At 34.9% G+C, this 20,858-nt stretch overlaps 1 long non-coding RNA gene across 1 annotated transcript; it reads left to right on the top strand.

Annotated features, from left to right (window-relative positions):
• The first annotated feature begins 843 nt into the window (after positions 1 to 843).
• Positions 844 to 18,087, top strand: LOC119703117. The gene is made up of 3 exons (XR_005257558.1): positions 844 to 1,043; positions 4,254 to 4,340; positions 17,301 to 18,087. It is a non-coding gene; the product is annotated as an uncharacterized LOC119703117 (long non-coding RNA).
• The last annotated feature ends 2,771 nt before the right edge of the window (positions 18,088 to 20,858 follow it).

The raw sequence follows: 20,858 nt of genomic DNA on the forward strand, positions 1-20,858 counted from the left end.
CCTTCCTCTTTAGACTTTTCTCCTGCTCCAGCATAAGTCCTTCCCATAGGATGCAGTTTCCCTTTGGACATATCCACCTACACCAGTGTAGTACCTGCACAGGCTCCATCATTGATCTCTCCATGGGTCACACTGCAATACCTGCTCCTCCTTGGTCTCTCCAGGGGCTGTGGAGGGAACTCTGCTCTTGTAACTGGGACACCTCTTCTCCTTCTCTTTCTTGCACCTCGTTTTTGGTTTTGTTTTGTTTTTTTTCCTTCACAATAAGCAAATAATTTCATTAGTTTCTTTCAATGATTTCATTATAAGGACCAAAAAGGACCAAAAGTTACAATACAAAATTCATCTTTCCATATAGGAAACCAGAAATTCTGTAATCTTCCCCAGTGATATAGCTTTGGAAACTGCAAATACATAAAATCATAAAAAATATAGTAAGACAATAAGGTGAAAAGTAATTTACAATTTTTACAATTTATTTAGATTAGTCATTTATTTAAGGATTAAGACATTTTTGGCACCACGGTTGGCCCTTTGAAGAGATATGAAGAAATTATTTTGCTCACAGAGCTCTGTCAGGTGAAAGAGTGAAGCCTTGTCTGTCAAATTTGACATTTCATGCAATTAATCTTTTAAATACCATCGTTCCATAAAAAGCATTTCCCAATTTCTGTTTGTGCTGCATCTACATTGTTTTTAAAAGACATTTTCTGATCTTGTCTAATTTTTGCAAGGTGATTGGCAGGGAGGCCAGGGTATGCCCCCAGTGGTCACTGACGTCCATGTGACTGATAAGGACTGGCAAGTCAGCAGCTGCCAGCAGAGTTGTCTTGGAAAGATTTGGAACACAAGCATCAACTTAGCTTCAGTGTTTTCTTTTTCTAGGGCGTCCTCTTCTGCCCTCCTTTGGCCCCTCCCAGGGGAAAGATGTTGGGTACTGTCTCTCCAGCTGACTCTTTCCAAGTGAAGCACGCAGTTCTGAAGTCTCTACAGTTTTCTGAGATGAATATTCTATCTCCTCTATTCTTTCTCAAATCAGCCATGTAAGTAAGAAGCCTAACCCAGTATTTAATTAAATCATGTGTATGAGGTTCATTTTCTATTTGATTAGTATTTTTTCCCCAGTTTTTCAGAGTCTGAATTGTAAGTCTGTATATGCAACAAGATTTGTCAAATGCTTTCTTTTACCTTCTCACCAATCACTACTAGAATCAAAATAAAGCAAAAAAACCCCTCAAATAACCCTTAAAAGGGTGAGTAAATAAGATACCCTAATTTACTGGTGTTTACTCAATTACTGCCTTCAATATTTAAACTTGGAACTCCTTTATGTATCTAAAAATTTATAAAATTCTTGTGTGCCTGCCATTAATTTATATGTTTCTAAATAACTGAGTGGTCTAAAGATTTGAATTAATAATTTATTTTTATTTGGTGGTGTATTATAAGTTTTATGTATTTAATCTTGAAACAACTTAATTATATTTCTCTTTAAATATTAAGTTGAATATGAATGAACAATAGTAAACAGTGAAAAATCATTATAGGGGTGAAAGGAAGGAAGTAAAAAGAATAATAATCTCTCAGTATATGTTTGAAAAATAGACAAGACACAGTAGAACTTTAAAAGAAAACAAAAGTACAAAAAGGACTTGAGATAATTTTAAGATTCAGGCTGAGAATTTTAGCAGCCATAGGTCCTCTGTCCACATTAATTACTTTGCTAATGTCAGCTCCTGTGACTGCCTTTGGATCTCCGAGTGATATTCCACAAGGCATTTCTCTTTTTCCTCTATGTCAGCAAGTGGCAATAGTACTCTTTAGGACACTACATCACATCCTCACAATCAAAAAAGATCTTTGGCTGCCTTTATAGATTTCCCATTTGCAGTATCAGAGACATTAAAATTGTGGTGAGTTGGGAGATCCTTTTCAAAACAAAATACTTACCTGTCAGAATATGAATACAGAGGAAAACTGATGAAACAACATCAATCAAAAGAGTGTGTGTACTTTTCACATTTTACTTTTACTAGAGTTCCAGCAAGAGTGAATTTTTTTTGTATTTAAACTTAATGCTTTTGCTCTTCTTTATAACTAACTAACTAGCATGTTTTAAGTCTCCTCACTTATAAAAGACTGTTCTTACTGGCTTTAATATCAGGGCTATTGGACCTACTTATTCTGCTTCTATGCCCTCTGCCATGATTGTATTTTGGAATACCTGGTGTGAGAATAGGAAAACATTTCCCAAAATGTGCTAATAAAAACTGTGGAACAAATCACATATTTTGTTACATGTGCCTAATGTGATTCAAATCTATGGATAATTCAAATCACTGAAATGTTAAAATGGCATCCTTGATGATAGAAGAATTTTCAATAATGTACCCATGGGAAACTAGTAGGAAGTAATAAAGCTTTGAAAATATCTGGTCACATTGTCGCTTTATTCACATGATTGTATTGTGCATTGCATGGGAAAAGGACAGAGCAATTTATGTTCTTATGTTTAACCACATACCATTACTATAGACAAAAAAAGACTTATTCAACCTTAAATACAGGAGCTTCTTTTAATATTTTTTTTAAAACAGGTTTCTAATTTTGGTAAATATTACAGTGAAATTGTAGGGTAAGGTACTTCTTTGCTTGTATTGGAAAATGGAAATTATTCTTATCCTAAACAGAAACAAACCATAATTCTGGGGGGAAAACCATGTGTAATATGTCAACATTCCAAACAAATGTGCAGAGCTTCCAAATATGTAGTGCTGTTTGGCAAACACTTTTCGAATATTAGCTTCCAACTTCCCACAGTCTGATTCATTGCCTTAATTTCAGCTTTAAACTCAGTGCTGGAAGTGTTCAGATTCTTTTCTCACATGAGTTTTCAAAAGTATTAATTAAAATATAATAAAATAAAGTGAGCGGTTGAATGGTTATCGGAACTACTTTGAATTTTACTACAGAGAGGAGCCTGGCAGGGTGCACACGGCACATTCCAGGGAAACAGCAGCAATGTAGGGCAGCTCTGCTAATTCATTTAGCTCCAGGAAGCCATACATCAGAAGTTGTGTCGCTGGAGAAATTTGCCAAAATGATGATTGCTTCTTCTGAGGCAAGGGAGTCCAAATCACTTCAGAAACTTTTCAGAAAAAAACGCAACACTGGGGAGTTTAAACCCAGAAGGCCACATTTTGCACTATGATATTTAGTCTCCGGTGATGGGGAAACATTTGAAAAAGTGACAGCTGTCTCCTCTGGAATCATGAATTTAGGATGTCCAAAACTGTATAACTTCTTAAAAAAGTTATATACCCCTGGTTTATATTTGCAAATTTCTGTGTAAAGCAGGAAAATTACGATTTACTTAACCCAAACAAGGGTTTGGCCTGCTATGCAGGCCTCATTCAAGCAACTAGATTTATTAAAAGTTATAGTAACAAAGAGTTACATTCCTCTGATCAAAAGCCGAAATACCTTAGATGACTGTTTAAAATATCATATGGAAAGGTGCACCTCATGGATATAAGGATCAAGCTAACTCATTATCCTGTTTCTGGGTATGCATTGGCTTAGGAAGTAAATCAATATATACTGTGAGGTTTAAAGTACTTTTTTCTTTGCAAATAATTCCACGTTCTGACAATATTCATAGTGAAAATTATATCAACGAACATCTCAGAAAAATCAAAATAAAAATATCAGAAATTAGTATTTCCTGGTTTCCTGATTTTAAAGAGAATACAAAAGGGAAAAGATGGTCAAAAACGTGTAGGGAAACTTTTCTAACAGGCCTCAATAAATCTGTATTGTTCTTTTTTAAACATATTTATGCTTCTAATTTTTACAACTTATGATTGTAGGTCCAATGTTTACCTATTTGGTGCCTGGGGAAACATTTTCTTCTGGCTGGTAGTTTAGAATTACTGCCTGATTGTCCAACTGGGTGTTGCTTGCTCCTTGCCTTGGAACCCAGTTCATCAGAAACAATTACTTACAGTTCTTCATAGCAAGTGTAACTTTCTCTGCAGAGGAACTATTTTGGACATGTACTGGATTTCTTTCTGTAAGATTTTGGAATTTTTTCCCCTGGATGCTCTATTCAATTCCCACTGCTATGAGAATTGTCCCTAAACTATTTTTAGGAAGAACAGGTAAAATGTGATTTTTTTTTTTTTTCCCTGAGAATTCCAAATGCCTGTCCCTTTTTTCCAACTGGTTTGAATTCTGTTATTTTTCCTTTTCAGCTGAGATGTGTCTGTCTCCATTATTGCCCAGAAAATCTCACAAATGGCATGCATTAGAGTGCTCACTTAACTTGAAAAATATTACATGTGAGTATGTGATACATTGATGAGGATTCTCTTATCCTATATGCTTAATTTTGTCCTTTTATTCTCTGTGGAGCAATCTAGTAATTTCTCCCTCAAGATGTTACAACACAAGATTTTTTGTTATAGTTTTGTTATATTTTGGATAAAGCTCTGAAGAAAAACAAGAGGTCCTTCAGCAAGGCTATCTCAGGTGACAAAGAGGTGCTAAAATCATTACATATGTATACAGATATATTTAAGCACAGAATTGCATGTTTGATAAGTTTTTGTTGTAATTTTTTTTTGTTTTCTTTTTGAAGATACTGGGTTTCACCTCAACTCAAGAATAGATCCTGAATACAAAAATAGCACTTTTCATCTAGGAAGTAAGGTGCCCATAAAAGCTAAGACAGCCAGAGACTAGTGTTAGATCTCTTCTTTTTTTTTTTTTTCTTATTTTTTTGCATAGAAAACTTACTGTAATCTGAGCCAATTATGTATCTTTCCTTTTTTCTATTACCTTTAACAAAGAAACATATTTGTAACCCAGTTGCTTTTCAGCTCTATCTTCAACAGTAGGTATTCTTAAAAAAAATATTTTAATTCATATAACTTTAGAATTAATTCTGGTTTCCTCTTAATACTTCTATTTTTTTTTTCTAGAAGCTTAGATTTACTTTAGATAAACTAAATCTTCTAACACTGGAGCAAGAAAGACCAACCTAAAAATATATCTGACATTTTGCCTTGATTTTTTTCTAACAGTTTCAAAAAGAAACAATATATAACCTGGGGAAGTTATCCATGTGCTGAATTGCTTTAGGAGATTCTCTTTTATCACTTAAAGTGCTCAGTGAATTTTACTTCATGTTGCAGTTAAGGACTGTAGCACAGGGATCTGATTCATTTTTGAAGATATTTTCCCATTTTCCATCTCATGAAGGGAGAAATTACTCTTTCTTTGACCCTTACTTGGTATGTTTAAGGCTCAGTCATAAAAGAGTTTGCAGAGGGTGTTTTGTTTTGTTTTTTGAAGTGGGCAAGTAACAATGTTATTAGTGATATCCCAAAAAACAGGTGCTTTCGTAGCATCCACTGTGTTGCAGTAAGTCAAACACAAATTAGCATAATGGAAGAAACCACACATCTAACAATGGAATGACTTTTTTTTGCTTGCCCTACCTATCTTTGGCCTGACAGTATTGATAGGTACCTTTAACATCCTACTTCTTTAATGGTTTAGGATAATTCACATATGACTTTCCTTTTAATGAACTGAGATAAATCATTCACTCTTTCATCTTCTTGATACTGTTTTCTGCACTGCCCCTCCCCTTCCTTCCCCACTCTGATCTTCCTATTCTCAGATAAAAAAAAAAAAAAGTCTCTCGGCAATAAAGTACATAATGAATTTTTTCTAACACTTCAACAGAAGTTGTTTTTCTGACATGAGCTTTTCCTAGCCAGTGGCATCCTTAACTGCCCCTTTGTCATGGTTTCAGCTGGGATAGTGTATGTTTTTGGGAGGGGATCTTATAAATGCCTACAAATATCCTTAGGGAAGGTGTCAGGTGGATGGGGCCACAGTTTTTCCAGTGATGCCCAGTGACTGGACAAGGGGCAGCAGGCGCAAGCTTTAGCAGGAGAAAATCCATCCAAATATGAGGAAAACTTCTTTACTTAGAGGCACTAAAACAGGCTGCCCAGAACCTTCTCTGGGGGTGTTCCAAACCTGACTGTTCACAGTCCTGTGCTGCCTGCTTTAGATCAACCTTCTTCAGTAGGAGGATTGGGCTAGGCGGTCTCCAGAGGTGCCTTCCAAACCCAAATATTCTGTGATAATATGTAGATTTATTTATTTTTCTACTTACATATTTAAATTATTAAATTTAAATTGTTTTATTTCAACTCACAAAGTTTTGTCACTTTTACCCTTCCAATTCCCTTTTCCCCCTCTGCTGAGGGGAAGAGTGAGCAAGTGGCTGTATGGGGCTTAGTTGGTGTATGGGGTTAAACCACAGCAGAAACCATAGATCATGAAGAACTTTTCTTTGGAAAGGGAAGATTTAGTTGCAAGAATAGAAAAAAAAAACCTTGTGGGTAGAAGATGAGAATGCAAGTGATAGATGAGGTGATAAAGCAGGGTGCTGGAGAGATTAGCAGGTTTAGTTCTCTTCAAGAGAGAGAAATTCTTAAAGCATCTCCATTTCTTGTCAAAACAAACCCTAAACTCCTCACTGTCTTTTTCAGTTGGCGGCACTAAGTCTTTTCATCAATGTGGTTAAAGAAATTGAAATAAAGAAAATAAAGAAGATTAAAAAGATTCAGTCACCCAAAATTTTCTATTTTATGTGTCATCATAATTTAACCATTGTTTCTTCTGTTTATTTCTTGGTCTCACACTCACAAAAATGTACCTGTTTTTGACAGTTATTAGTTAATCTCGATGTAAGAATACTACACATTTCCAATATTTTATTTTTCTCATTTTGGTCACAAAGATTTGGCATTTACAGCTGCTCTTACACTTCCCCAGAGGATTCTGAAGAAAAACCTGACTCAGGAACAGAGTGGCACAGGGCAAAGTCCTTACATTTAGGCTATCCATTTGCATCAGTATCTCCGATTTTATAGTGTAGTCACTATGTCTCATAGCTTCTTCAAAAGCAATTATTTTGACAATTATTAGGAGATGTTATAAATAATTCAGGACACAATAATGCAAAATAAATCCATTAAAAAAAAAAGCCCTGGAGCAAAAAAGCCTGGCTCTGGAGAAGTCATGAACAAAACACTTGAAGACCAAGTTTGCTACCATATATCTGTGTCTAAGAGCAGCCAAAACAAGTCACAAAATATGTAACGTTATCATTCTGACATTGTAACTCCCATGCTCAAGATTTACCTAATGCAAATAAGGGAGATTCCTTTAATAATAGTAATAAAAAAAAAAAAGCAGAAATGTTGTCTTTAAAAATGCCAGTGTTACCTTATCAGTGTTATCAAGTTTGTTACCTTATCAGTGTTATCAAGTTTGACAGTGTTACCTTATCAAGACTGAAGACTCAGCAGAGATGGGATGAAGGGCTGGAGGAGGCCTGGGTTACCCTCAGAACAGAGATGTTCAGTGTGCTGGAAGCAGAGACCTCAGTCTGTTCTGCAATATGTAGCAGAGAGTGACAGTTTTCTGGATAAATGTGGAGAGATCATTTAAATATTTGTTCCAGTTGCTTTAGGCTGTTGATTTTTAAATCTTCAAATATAGATAATGAAGCTCAGGGGGATAAGCAGCACCTGCAAAGCAACCCCCAGTATACTGCATTGTTTTCTTTCAAAGCATTTTATGTGGTGATCGTGTCAAGCTGTATTTAGTTCATAATTTGTAAGGATTCTGGGTAAAACACTATAGTTGTGTATGATACATCACACAAGAAAACTATTCTAGGTGGAATCTGCTAGTAATAGAGAGCATGACTGTTTATATGTTTTAGGAAGCTTTATTTGGTACAATAAGGTTGAGTAACACATTCAAAATATGTTTTAATTGTTTGAAAAATTGTCTGATTAATGTAATAGCCTAGGCTTAATGATATGTATAAGATGCACAGTTGTTTCCATTATGCCTGCAAAATCCTTGTAGCCAAAATATTATTATATGCTTTTCTTTCCATTCTTATTTTTATGAATAAGCTTGTGCTGTTGCAATCCATCTGTGCCTCTTGGATCCTATCCAAAGGCTTTCCATGCTCCATTGCCAATACCTATATATCCTATCATAGAATTAAGTAAGTGAACACATACAGATATCTATAAATATGTGGCATTCTTCCATTAAAATTATATATTGAAGAGATAAATCATCAAAGACTGGCAAGGCATGACTTCTAAAAGAAACATAAACCAACCCACTAAAACAATTTATCCTACTTTAAGGTACAAAAAACCCCTGGTACAGCACTTTCTAGAGAGATATTAAAAAGGCTGACTTTACTACAATTTGTCAATTTTGCATTGTCAAAAGGAGATGAGAAGTTCTGAGTAATTCTGATCAAGAATGATTAATCTAGTAGTATTTAATTGTACATTTAGAATGGAGTTGCTAATTGGATTATTTGACTTTCTGAGCCTCAGTACCCATCATCAATTTTGCATGCTGAATGTTAAATATTGGATAAATCATTTGATTCTCTCTACCACAAAAAAAAAAAGGTGAAAATTATTATTTTTAAATTGCATGTCATCAACAGTGTAAAAGAGATGTGTATCTTTGCTCATAACTGCTAGTACTTAACACCTCATAGCTGGCCAGATTTTTTTCAGCATATCTCCAGACATATCTCTTGTACAGGAAGTACAAGAAGGTGTCTGAGTCCTGCCGGGGGGGATTTTTCAAAAGTTAATTGTGTCTGGACAATCCAGTTGCCTGTTTCAGTGAGATGACTGGTTTTTTGGACAAGAACACAGCGCAGGATATAACATGTTGCAGTGGGTTGACCCTGGCTGGATGCTAGGCACCCACCAAAGCTGCTCTAACACTCACTTCTGCAGATGGACATAGGAGAGAAAAATAAGATAAAAGATTCAGGAGCTAAGGACAGAGAAAGATCACTGACCAATTACTCTCACGTGCAAAATAGACTCAACTTGAGGATATTGATTGACTTTATTACTAAAAAAATCAGAGCAGGATAATAAGAAATAAATCTTAAAACCACCTTCTCCTCTCCTCTATCTCCTTTCTGGGCTCTGCTTCCTCCCCCCAGCAGTGCAGGGAGATAGGAATGGGGGTTATGGATTGTTCATCACCCATGGTTTCTGATGCTGCACGGACAGCAGTCCTTCCTCTGCTCCACCTTGGGGTCCCTCCCATGAGAGACAGTTCTCCATGAACTTCTCCAGTGTGAGTCCATGCCACAGGCTGCAGTTCTTCATGAACTGCTGCAGTGTGGGTCACTTCAGGCACAGGCTGGTCAGAGTCCCTCATGGGGTCACATGTCCTGCCAACAAAGCTACTCTAAAGTGGGCTCCTCTCTCCATGGCCTGCAGGTCCCTGCCAGGGATCTGTTCCAGCATGGGCTTCACAGCGGGTCACAAGACTCCTCTCAGGCACTCACCTGTGCACACCTTTTCCACAGGCTGCAGGGCAATCTCAGCTCCAGCACCTGGAGCAGTTCCTGACCCTCCTTCTACTCTGGGTGTCTGAACAAAATATGTTCCTCTCACATATTTTCACTCCTCTCTTCTCTGGCCACAATTACATTTTTTATTCCCTTAAATATGTTATCACAGATTTGATACTACCATTTCTGATTTGCTCAGTGGTGGGTCCATTCTGGAAACATGTGATGTAGGCCCTGCTGGACACGGGGAAAACCTCTGGCAGCTTCCACCCCTGTATCCCCCTAGCTACCAAAACACAGCCGCACAAACCAAACACATATGTCTTGGCTTAGTCCGGACCATCAGCAAGGTCTCCTACAGCATTGTTATAGCCAAATTGGAGTAGCTGCATAAGTGGGCAGTACGGTGTAAGAAAAAGGGACTGGACCATCAGGGTTAAAGAGTCAAGTCACTGGCACGCCATCCAACTGGCTGTTTGTGACAAGAGGTGTCCCTCAGATATTAACTAGCATGCAGAATGCCCACTTAGCCAGTCTGTGAGCATTGCCAAAGAGAGGTGGAGAACTTTCCTCTCAGAGAGTACCCAGGAGACTGGAGAAATGGGCTGAAGAAAACCTGTGAAGCTGAACAAAGCAAAGGGGAGCTCTTTCAGCTGGGACGAACTAAGGTCATATAACATTAGGATCAGGGTGCCAACACAGCACTGTGTCCAGTTTTGGATTTCTCATTTCGAGAAAGAAGTGGACATACAGGAACTAGTCTTTTGGAAGACCTCTGGGATTGTTATAGGGCTGGAATACATGGCATATATGAAGACACTAAAATATTTGAGCTTTTCCATTCTCAAGTAAAGACAAAGGACGAACTAATTGCTGTATTCATGCTGGTTAATGGAAAGAGAGAAAACTAATTCAGAATTTTACTAGAAATTTCAACTAAATACAAGTAAAAACTTGGTCACCTTGGGTGTTTGTATTGTATTTTCCAGAGAGATTATGAGATCTCTGTACTTTTAGGTTTTCAAAATATGACTTGTAATTGGGCCAGATAACCTCAGGAAGCCCATTTTAGTTTTCACAGTTTTCACAGTTTTCAAAGCACATTCTGAGTTCTTCAGGCCCCTTTAGGCCCATTATTTAGGCTCCCTTAATCCCGTTGTTCTGTTGTTGTACCATTCTAGAAGGCAGAATCCAGAAATGTATGAAAACTCTTTTCCCCTAAGCTTCATTAGCAATGTGAAATAGATATGACTCCAAAAAATTCTTAATGTCAAACTTAATGCCTGTGCTCATCATGCTGCTGACCTCAAAAATTTTTGCTTTCTTGGAAGGCAGCTAAGAGGTCTGGCTTATTTAGTCTATTGCAATAGTTGCAACTAAATGACAAGAAACTGTACTTTACAAATGATAGATTGCATATGGTTTATAATTTAAATTTTTTTAACATATTTATCAAACTCTTTCTCAAGATTCCAGTAGATGTTGTTCATTGATTTTCATATCTGGCATCACCTACACACAATAGTTCTGAAACCTATATTCTTTATTCCTTTGTTTTATCCAATCAGGAATTTTATGCCGGCAAAGTTAAGAATTTTGGATGCCGCAATAATTAACACTTAGCAGTTTGGCAAGAAGAGTTTGTTCCATGTGCTGCTATTAAGTGTTTAATGATAATTCAAAATCATGATTTAAGTTGCTCTATACAGCCTAAACCTCTGTAAAGTCTACATATAAAAATTTGTGTTTTGTTTACCACTATGTAAGTAGTATAGCAGTCTAAATTAAATATTTTAAGAAAGATTTGTTCCAACTTTGAAGAACAAAACACTGGAAGAGAAACAAAGTAATCTTGTGCTGTTTAAAAATCCCTATATTCTAGCAAATATCTGGATCAGTGGTCAAAGATCTATTAAAATTAACAGGATTCATCTAATGGTCTATTTGTAATTATTCCAAGTGAAACTTGATTCTGGAGAGATTTTAAAAGGAAATAAAGTATCTTATGTCTCATTTAATCATAAGAGTGTATGAGTTATGCACACTTCACTGTCAGTGTGAAGGCAAATAGGCATGTGCTACTAAATTTAAGGGACCTCAGCTTTTATTTCTCTGGACTTAAATATTCTATTTTGGTAGTAAAAAAAGAGTGTTACAACTGTCCAGCAGGTCTCAGAGGGTTTGTTTAGAAACATCAAAACCTGCTTTCATTTAAATTCATGATCTAGGCTTATTCAACCTATGCTTGCACACTTTTTCATCTTTAGCCTCATAAGAATTTCTTGTAGGAACATTTTCTCAGCTGGTAGGCTTTAGCAAATGAAAAATATATTTATAACTTCAGGGAACACCAGTTCATGGACTATGGAGGAACAATCTAAGAAGAAGGGATATTTTTAAAGCAAATGAAAAAAAGTTTAAGAAAAATTTTATTTTTTTTTTTTACTTTAGTAATAATTGGAAAAGTTAAATTCCATATTCTTTCCATATCAATTTTTTTTCTCCCTTATGAATGGATGTCATAATGAATTTGGGACCTTTCTCTCAAATAAAGAGAGCTGAAAACTGACTAGGGTTACATTTTCAAATGTCTTCACAGCAAACCTCCGAACTAAAGAAATTTCTTAGATGGCTTTAAGTGTGAGGGTGTGCACAGTTGTCACACAAGATTTTACAGCTGCATGTTACTCTTATGCTGAGATGGATTTCTGCATGTGCAGTAAAATCATGAACAACAAGTGAGCTTGGTTGTCCTTATGTGGAAATGATGTTTGCTCTTAATTCTGCTGTGAAGGTGGTAAATCACTTGATTTCCACAGGTATACAATGATGAACATGACCTCAGCAATTAATGTTTTTCTTAACTAGATATTAATTATATCGAGAGATTTTTCCATTAACACAAATAGGTGCTTGACTTTGGGCCCTGAAGAAAGCTTTGTATTTGATATAGGATTTTTACCCTTATAAATCTGGAAAACAGAAAGGGAATGTATATCATATGCATTCAAACAATAACTTCAAATAAAGCTTGAAGCATTACTTTATTTACTGCTGCTGATAAAGTGTTTCTGCAAGAAACTGGCATTTATTTGCATTTTTCTTAGCAGCATGAGCAGGTTCCAAAATTGTGAATTAAAATTCATGTCAACCTGTATTCATGCATTGCAAAAGATTAACGGGAAAACATATTCAAATTTGGCTAGTCTAGGTCAAGTACTGATTTGAGAGTGTGTAATGTCATTTGCAATGCAAGTGATAAATAGGAATTGGACACTAAAAGAACTCTTCAGTCAGTTATGGTTGCAAAATTTGCATTTCTGTTATAAAATTGTCCATATTTGTTGGTATCTAAAATCAGAGAAAAATTGAACATTAGCCAGAAATAATCTTGTCAACACCTAGTTTGAATTTTCATGAATTTAATCCGAAGGCATATTTGATTTCTGTGATAAAACCTCTGATAAGAGCATTAACTTCTCAGTAATTACAATGAGGAATTCAGGCTTCTGGGTTTCCTGGAGTTTCTGCCCATGTCCATGCTGGGACATTTCTCAGACAATGTGATGCCCACTCCATTTTCCCAACTTGCAGCTCGGAGCTTGGTGAAGACATTGCATGATAAATGTGGCTTCCCACAGGAGCTGGTGCTGAACATCAAATACAAGAATGTTCTTCCTGAGCACTACTTCCATGACCCCTTACTTGCAGAGAAGGGAATCTCCATTGTTCTCTTGAGCTTTGCTGTCTCTGACTTTCTGTAGGCTATGGGCAACTGGTTTTGGGTCTTCAAGTCCATGGTAAAAAGACAGGGGTAGCAGCCAGAGAAGTGACAGCAGGATTATTGATCCACAGTGAGTGTCAGAAATATTTATTACCCTCTAGCTGTCTTTTATTTTGTATTTATAGTTGACTATTTATTGCAGTCTCCGAAAGTGTGTCGGAGCATTTGCTGCAATTTGAATACTTTCAGATCGTCTGTGAGAGCAGCATCACTATCAGCAGCAGCAGCAGCTTTCATTGCTTGCCATGAAACACCACAGACCCAGCACACCAGCTGTGTGACTGTAGGCATTGAGAGTGTCTGTCCTTCCTGAGAAACCCAGAAGATCATCCTGTTCCTGCCCATGGGTGTCCATGTGCACCTCCCTTGTGAAAGTGCCACTTCCCAGCTGCAACCCTGATTAATATCAGGAGCATCATGTTCCCTTCTGTTGGGCCCTTCAGGACCTCATTGAAAATTTGATTTAGCAGTGTGTCAGTAATCATGTCACCCCTCCTCAGGAGGCAATCTTGGAGTGTGATCTCCTGCAGTGCCATAAATCCTTGTTCAAGGATATTGGTGAGAAATTTCAAAATTATGTACTTTTGACTTCACACCAAATTTGACTTTTCAGCTCTCTTTTTATTTGTCAGACTTATGCCCATCCAAACAATCTTTTATTTAAAATGGTCCTAAACTTTTCCTATCATTTTACACATTTTCAGTGATTTCTAAGGTTAAACCTTAAAGAGTGGGAATTTGGCCAAGATCTACATATGTAAACATGCAAAACACTGAGGAACTTGGAAATTTAAATAATCAGGCCTGTTCTGGCTGGGTTATGAGACCAGAAAAGCAGAGAAATACCTCATCCTTTGTCATTACTTTATATATTATGAATCACTTTTAGGAAATTATCACCTTTAATCACTTTACTTTTAAGTTGTCCTTCCTTATGTGCTTATAAAAAGTACACCTTTTTAAAGTGTATTTTAAATTGCCAACTGCAATTTAAAATAAGTATTAGAAACTTATAAGAAAGTGATAACAATGAGAAGGAATAAAACATTTAAAAGCTTTAAAAATAATGCAATTTCACATGGAGCACTTCATAAAAAAGCTACTCTTGTGGCAGCAAAACTATTCAATCAAACAAAAAAATCTAATTGATATACCTCAGAACTTACATTCTTCTAGAAATTTTCAGTAAAATTACTGGGAAAAGAAAATTTCAAATGTTGGTTTAAAATAACTGTTAAGAATAAGAGACAGGACTGCAAAGAAAGCAGAAACTTAACAGTTATTCCCAGTTAATAAAATTTTTGGTCTGTGATCCTCTATAGTTCAACAACAGTGAATTTTATACCAATCATACATGTTTCACTCTTAAAAATCCCAGAAAATGACATCTTGATATGAAGCTGACAATTTCAATTGGCAGCTGCTAAATTCAGAACATAATTTGTTAAGTAGCTTTTTCCTTTGCTTTTATCTAATATTTCTTATGTGTATTTACAAACCAATAAGTTACAACACATAAAAATAAATCAAAGCAGATATTTATGGGTTACTGGAAGATGAAAAGCTCCACAATAAGTCTATACAGGAGGACTTCAACTTCTGACACTGTAGTAAAGAATATTTTAAAATGCAGCCTAGATAATTAAATTTTGAAAAATTAAAGCAGATGTAGGAATCTCTGTTTCCTAAAGTAATAAAAATAAATTTTAAAAAAGCAAATATCATTCTATATTGTTATTATAATTCTATATAACATCCCACAATGATGGGGTTTTATTTCAGTGTTTTCTTTGTTTCTCTGTTTTTCTTTTCTTGCATTATGATCTCTTTGTTGCACATCTAACTAAATTTAGTTCTAGATAGGTTTCCTTCATTTTTTAAGTCAACTTCAGTGCATACCATATTAGGCCAATAAGGAATTCTCATAAAAAAGTGGGAATAAGAATTCTACAAAGAAAAAAGGGTATATTATAATGAAAATTTTAATGAGTAGTACCTGTTGTCTTCAGAAAATATCTTATTGTGGGCATTACAAGGAAGAAGACTTCAAACCAAAATAGATTTTCAAATAAATAATTGTAAATTGTATAGACTTCCATAGGAATTGTAATTCTGTTGCCTTTATATATCTTTTTTTTTTAAATCAGGTTAATTTCCCTGCCGGAACAACACTTCCTACCATGTATCATTCTGATAATTCATGACAACCTTCTTTCCAGAAGAAAATATGGGAACACCCTTTGGGAAATAGAATAAAATTTGAGAGTTTGGCCTGAAGAGGAATGTGAAAACAAAGCTAATCATACTGCAATCCTCATAAGGCAGAGTAGAATCTTTCACTCTTTTTTATTGTTATTAAAATAATTTCCTACATTGCCTTTAGCCAAAATAAACAGGGTTTCTTAGGCAAAATTAGAAAAAAATATGATTTACTTTTCTTAAATATATATATATATATATATATATATATATATATATATATATATCTACTTCTCTGTAGACATTTTCTCAAAGAAACAAACTATATTAATTTAAACAACACAGGGAATCCTAAATCACTGCTTTGTAAAGCTTAGAGAAAAGGCAGAAATGTATCCTTTTATTTCAGATGTGCACAAAAAAAAGAGAGGAAAATGGAATTATTTCTGTTGTCTACCTATTTTTTCCCTTGGTGCATGATGCACAGAGGACTTATGTCTATTACAGACATTCCCAGAGGATGACGTGAGTCTAGACAGCAAAAATCTTTCCCTGGGATTTTCTGTGCTAATAAATATTAGATGCCTCCCAGATTTTCTAATGCAGTAGACTATCAGGTATTCAACTTAATTAAATAATTATTTTTATGGCATTTTGGGGGTTTATTTGTTTTCTTGATGAAATATTTTCTCCCATTGAAGGATAGAAAGAAACTTAAACCTTTTGTTTGTTTGTTTGTTTACTTGGTTTTACTTTGTTTTGGTTTGATTTTGTTTACTTTGTTTTGGTTTGCGTTTTTTTGGGGTTTTTTGGGTTTGTTTTTTTTTTTGATGGGGTGGTAACAATTTTCTTCAAATTGAATTTTGATGTCAGTTTACATAAAAATATATTTAAAAGGTGAATTTTAATTATCAGAATGGTTTGAATTTACAGAGTAAATTCATCTTTCCATGAAGTTCAGAATACCATGTTATAAAATTCTGCAAGTGTATGGGGATTAGATTTAGTCATCCACCTTCACTGGGTTGCTAGTGGTGACAAAGGAGAAGGAAAGACTACAGCTGGATGCAGGCTGAGTTGAGTTTAAATTTCCTAAACATTTTCTTTCATTAAGGCAGTAAATACTGTTAGTATTCAACTCTACAAAAATATTAAAAAGAAAATCTACAAACAGAAACACACCATATTTGTATAATTACCCTTGGATAAATGTATTTGTAAACTCAGGTCATATTTTATTAGCCTTTAAATGGTATTCCATTTTAAATAAGGATGAAAACTTTGTTTGAGGTAGCCTACCGTGCCAATGCTGTCTCATACCTTACTGATTTTTATAAAGAAATAAAAAGTGTGCTAAGATCTGATGAGTCGCTGTCTGGGTTACTGTGTTTGATGTTCCATTGGCTTAGATTTAATGGGAGAATGGGGAAATAAGGTAAACACAATGATTGATATTTCAGTGATAAAATATATCTACTTACAGATATTTTCAATTACTTTTCAGAAGTGAGGCTCTATTCTGTATAAACATAAGTGTTCTGAAGTATATATGGAGTATTTAATTATGTGTCTAAATAACTTTCTCAAAAGCATATTTCACAGAGCCTTTAGCAGTGCTTCACCTTTTTTTTTTTTTCCAGATTGCTTTTGAGCATTGATATTTTATCCCAGTTTGTACCATACCACATTCTTTTCCTCTGCACTCCGACTGGACTGGCAAACTCTTCAAATGATCCAAATGAGTGCAGAAAACACCAGTAAACAAATTATTGAATGGGGTTTTGACATAGGATCAAACAAAATTTCAGGAAATGTATGTTTTTAAAAGGTGTGTTCTGTTGTCTAAAAGCAATGATTTTTTGTTTTGTTTTGTTTTAGGGCAATTGAGAAAACTTGCAAATATCCTTTTTTTCAGTGAAAACAAAGATTAACATCTTTCAGAAAGAGAAATACTCAAGGCATCAGAAGAAAATGACTCATGAATATATGAAGTATGCATTGTGCAGTGTTGGTCAACGGGGCTCCTGATGTTTACTAAAACAAGTGCATGTTACAAAACCTTTCACAGTTCATTCACTAAATTTATAGCAATAATGAAAAATTCAAACAAAGCAATAAGCTTTAGAGAACACACTGTCTTCAAGATGGTTATTTATTTTGTGACCTCCCCCAAGCCAGCCTCAATAATAAATATTGTTGGATTTTCTCATTAAAAGTGTGGGGGGGGGTAAGGGTTGTTAACCTTTTTTCATTGCTTTTGGATTTGTCATTTGTCATTTTAATTTTGCTATTTATACAATTTCATATCTGAATCCAGGCATTTAAACTCTGTGGAATTAGAACAGCCATGTTATTAATTTGTTTGTTTTCCTGTAAAGTCACTTACTGGAGCTGCTGGGCTTGCAGGAAACATAAGATGTCTTTGAAGTTATATTTGTATGGTTATAAGAAATTTTTTGTTTCTACCATATAATGCAAATTTAATAATATAATGATAATAGTAATAATTTTGTATGATTTGTTTTACTTTATGACTCTTGCAAGTAAAGTATGTCATGAAGTCATAGTAATAAAATAATTTGGAACCTAATGTGACCTGAGGGTGGCAAAAACTTCGATTTTTTTTCTTTAAGATCATTATGATACTCCTATTCTCCTAGACTCCTTAATCTCCTGTTCTTTATCTTATTAACATAATTTACATATGTGACTGAGACAATTGAGAAAATGTGTCCTATAAAAAAGAACTTTCCCATGGCTGCCTTAGAAATACCAATATATGTTTTCTGTTACTACTGGAAAAAAATGTTAAGTATTATTTTGGAGGAGGGATGTTCATAAAAACACCCCAGTTCTTATGACACTTTATTGACAAAACCCCAAAACGATTTCATACTTCAAAGTTCAACATTGCACTTTCCAAGACAAAAATAGTATTTCCACTTTTACAAGTTTGCTTTACATGGGGAATACCTCGATATAAAATTTATTTCTGATCTGATAGATGGTAAATTTCAAGTTTAAAAATGTTGATTTTTTTTTTTCTAAAAATAAGTTTTAATGAGATTTTATTGCTTAAAAAACCTTGGTTCTTATCATACTTCTTAAAAAAAAAGTCAGCATTTCCTAAAAATTATTATTACACAGGTGTTGCAGAGAAATTGTAGAGAGCTTATAAGAAATAGATATATTTCCTTTAAGACCTTATAATCTTTTAATGACTCTGTCCAGAAATCTTTCTGAGTTTATAAAGAAAAAAATCCTAAACTGGAAGACAAAAATGTGAAAATGTTTTCCAGGAGAAAATGCTTTGAAACCCTCAAGTGTTCTCAATTTTTTTTATTCTTTATATACACTTTCAAATTAAAAAATATCTGCAAGGCGAAGATTAGATTGTTTCCTAATCTTTCTCTAACTTAAAACTTTTTGGAACTATTATATATTCATTTCACAAAGTTTAGAAAATATTTATCTGTGGAAAGTTTTCTTTATTAATTTTTCAGCTGGTTATGACCATTTTCACACTTCCCCTACAAGTAATTTTTAATTTACTTAACTAAATTTTTAACTAACTTAACTAAACTAATTAGGCTTAAATTCTTTTTCTATTACTATATTAAGAAAAAAACAAGAAACAACAAAACAATAAGAAACCTTTTTTACTCTTTTACTGTTTTGATTATTCTTTTACTTCTCAGCCCTATACTTTATGTCCTTTTTGTCCAAAGATATACTACTTTTTTTTTTTTATTTCATTGACACTATTAAAAGCCTAATGAGGAGGTGATAGAGTATTTGACTGTTGACATATGATAGATGATGGTTTGTGAGCTGATCTAATGCCTGACACCCTCAACTCAATCTAAACACACATTAAAAACCATAAAACTTATTTATTCTGTCTCTTTTCATAGAGAGAATGGGATAATAATTAGAGCACTAGTCATGAGTTTATTAAAATAGAATTCAATTAAATACATTGTCATTTGTATATGACCTTAGATAAATTACTTGGGTTAGATTTTCAACAGTATTTGGTAGTCAATGTGGAATTCATCTCGCTTGAATTTAATTGCCAAAAATGGAAGTGTTTAACCTAAGTAGTTGTACCAGGTCTCTGTTGCTACATTTCTCCTCATGGAGAAAAGCAGGGCACAAGTTTTTCCCAAGAATTTCTGGGATTCACATTCTCTGAACATCAGAGAAAGAAAACACAGTTCTTATCACTTGCTGTGCCTGTGTTGTGCCAAAGTAGAATGGAATGTGGAGATTGTTTACCCAAAGTGAGGATGTTTTGTTCCCTTGGCCAATCAAGGCCAAGAGTGTATCTGTGTCCGGACTGTCTGCTGAGAGTCAGGGAGCAGTCAGCGAGAGTCATAGAAGAATGAGAATGAGTGCAGTTGTGAGCATGTGAGTACATGGCAGATTCAATTTTAGATTTATAGAATAAAGCACTTCCTCAGCCTTCTGAAGATGGAGTCAGATGCCTCGTCATTTTTCTCTCCCCTCATCCGGGGTTGCTGTGATTTTTGCAATAGGTTTCTTTGCAAGCAATGAAGGAGGAAGATATGTCCCTCTAGAGCAACTATCATCCCACTTCTCTTTTTCTGCCTCAGAGAGAACCTATATAATTAGCTTCAACTAAATGCTTTGCTCTTTTAACTGTCCAAAAGGAGCGGATGATTTCTGTGACTAAATGGTACTTTCCCAGCACCAGCAACAACCTGAGGAAAACTATTATGGGAGATGGGTCAATGCATTTGAAAGAATGACATGGTTGTCCTGAAAGAAAACTGTATTCTTGACCTTCAAGTGTGTGAGACACCTCCAACATTCTGAAACTGGGCAAGCGATCGATCTCTGCAAGTGCATAAAGTCCCCTCTAGGGACAGGTGGTTTCACATCTAATATGTATTTATGGAAATGATGAGCCCACGTACGTATTTACACACAAGAATGTGAATTAATGCAATACCTATGAACTCATTTTCATCTTGAACACCTGCTGCATTGCCTTCAGCTTTGCCATTGCAGGAGAAAGTCATCACAGGATGTTTTTCCATAAGGGTTTAGCAATACACTCTCAAAGGTCAGTCTAAATGTGAGTTTTAATGCAAACCTTTTAGACATTCAGTATGGGCACAAAAGAACTAACAGCTATGTCAGGAGAGGAGGAAGAATAGGGATTTTAGAGCCTTATATAACATAATTTGGCACTTGACAAATTATATGTTAAGGATTTAATTATGCAAATAAAAATTCTGGAAGAAAAGAATCACAAGACTCCCCAGAGTGCACATTAGAAAATGAAGAAAAGTACAATTAGAAATGCAATATATACACTGCTTACTATCAGATATGGATCTTTCTTTTTGTCATTGAATCTTATTTTTTTTACTCTCATTGAAATGATGTCAGTGTTATTTCTTTATTTAT

The sequence above is a fragment of the Motacilla alba genome, chromosome 1, assembly GCF_015832195.1.
Source record: "Motacilla alba alba isolate MOTALB_02 chromosome 1, Motacilla_alba_V1.0_pri, whole genome shotgun sequence".
In the NCBI taxonomy this organism is placed as follows: Eukaryota; Metazoa; Chordata; class Aves; order Passeriformes; family Motacillidae; genus Motacilla; species Motacilla alba.